At 43.0% G+C, this 2,158-nt stretch overlaps 1 non-coding gene across 1 annotated transcript; it reads left to right on the forward strand.

Annotated features, from left to right (window-relative positions):
* Positions 1–1,848: 1,848 nt before the first annotated feature.
* On the forward strand, positions 1,849–1,955 carry LOC141670110 (small nucleolar RNA R71). Its single transcript, XR_012554356.1, has one exon. It is a non-coding gene; the product is annotated as a small nucleolar RNA R71 (small nucleolar RNA).
* The last annotated feature ends 203 nt before the right edge of the window (positions 1,956–2,158 follow it).

Below are 2,158 nucleotides of genomic sequence, written 5' to 3' on the forward strand. Positions count from 1 at the left end.
ACATCATCAAATATATATCCCAAGCCCTTATCATGTGGTGCACCTAAGAATGCATAACTCAAGTGATCTGGTAGTGGGTGAAGCTCAAGTATGGGAGCTTCTTGAATAAATGGTTCAAAACACTCCTGAAAAATTTTCAGCTCTGCTAACCCAAGAGAATCGAATGGCATATCCAACTTCCTCTTCCACGGGGGTGCATTCAAAACCTGCAGTTGCTCTACTTTAAAGCACTCCTCTTTAGCTGTGGGTAACTTTATTTCCTTGAACACATTAAAAGTGACCTTTTGATCGTAAACCTTCATCGAAAGCTCTCCTTTTTGCACATCGATCATAGTTCGGCCTGTAGCCAAGAATGGTCTTCCCAAGATAATGGGAATCTTCTTATCTTTCTCGAAATCAAGAATTACAAAGTCAACAGGAAAGATGAGTTTATCCACCTTGACCAAGACATCCTCCACTATACCTCGTGGATAAGCGGTGGAACGATCAGCTAGTTGTAATGTCATGTATGTTAGTTTTGGATCAGGCAGACCAAGCTTCTTGAAGATAGATAAGGGCATCAGATTGATGCTCTCTCCTAAATCACATAAACACTTGTCGAACGACAAGTTTCCGATGGTGCAAGGAATAGTGAAGCTTCCAGGATCTTTAAGCTTCGGAGGCAACTTCTGTTGCAGCACATCACTGCATTCCTCCGTTAGAGCAACGGTCTCTAAGTCATCGAGCTTCACTTTCCGAGAGAGAATACCTTTCATAAACCTCGCATAGCTAGGCATCTATTCAAGAGCTTCAGCGAAAGGTATGTTGATATGAAGTTTCTTGAACACCTCCAAAAACTTCTCAAACTGCTTATCCGGCTTTTTCTTCTGCAGCCTCTTAGGAAAAGGAGGTGGAGGATATATCTGTTTCTCCCCTGTATTACCCTCAGGAGGAGTGTGTTCCACAGTAGTCTTCCTTGGTTCCACCTCTACTTCCTTCTGTACATCTTCTTCAGCCAAAACTTCAGATTCTGGAACTTGAGACTTTTCAGGCTCTCCGTCTTGCTGAATTTGGGGGCTTGCAACCTTTCCAGACTTTAAGGTGATGGCGTTCACCTGTTCTTTAACTTCCCTCTTGCCTGGATTGGCTTTTGTATCACTAGGAAGCTTTCCTGGTGGTCAATTCAATAAGGTGTTAGCAATTTGCCCTATTTGGTTCTCCAGAGTCTTGATTGAAATAGCCTGGCTTTCACATATAAGAGCTTGAGTTTTGCACATAAGCCGCAACTCCTCCAATTCAGATTTTTCATTCGAAGATAGACCTGCATCATGATTTTGTTATTGAATTTGGAGTTGTAAACCAGGATGGTTGAATAGCTTATTTCCAAACTGCTGGAACGGCTGTTGCATCGCATTCTGATTATTGCTCCAGCTGAAGTTAGGATGATTCCAGTTGTCAGGATAATAAGTGGCAGGAACTGGCTGCTGTGATCTCTGAAAGTTGCTCATAAACTGGGCCGAGTCACTAGATATAGCGCATTGCTCTGTCGTATGCGGACCTGCACACAGCTCACAAACATTAATTATCTGCTTAACACCATAGTTAACCAGAGAATCGATCTTCATAGACAACGCCTTTAGTTGAGCAGTGATAGCCATAGCTGTATCCACTTCAAGAACTCCTGCTACCTTTCCCTGTGGACATCTCTGGGTTGGATACTGATATTCATTAGCAGCCATCAGTTCAATTAGATCATAAGCTTCCTCATAGCTCTTTGCCCATAATGCTCCGCCTGCTGCTGCATCGAGCATGGGTCTGGACTGTGCTCCCAACCCATTGTAAAAATAATTGATGATCATCCAATCAGGCATTCCATGACGAGGACACTTCCTAAGCATCTCCTTATAGCGCTCCCAAGCTTCATATAAAGATTCTCCTTATTGCTGTGCAAATTGAGTAAGAGCATTCCTGATTGCAGCTGTCTTCGCCATAGGGAAGAATTAGTAAGAAACTTCTGAGCAAGATCTTCCCAAGTAGTAATCGAACCAGCTGGTAGAGAGTGTAACCAGCTTTTAGCCTTGTCCCTCAGAGAGAATGGGAATAGTCTCAGCTTCACAGCATCTTCAGAAACACCATTGAACCTGAAGGTGTCGCAGATCTTTATGAAATCCCTAATGTG

Source organism: Apium graveolens, chromosome 6, assembly GCF_009905375.1.
Source record: "Apium graveolens cultivar Ventura chromosome 6, ASM990537v1, whole genome shotgun sequence".
NCBI lineage: Eukaryota > Viridiplantae > Streptophyta > Magnoliopsida > Apiales > Apiaceae > Apium > Apium graveolens.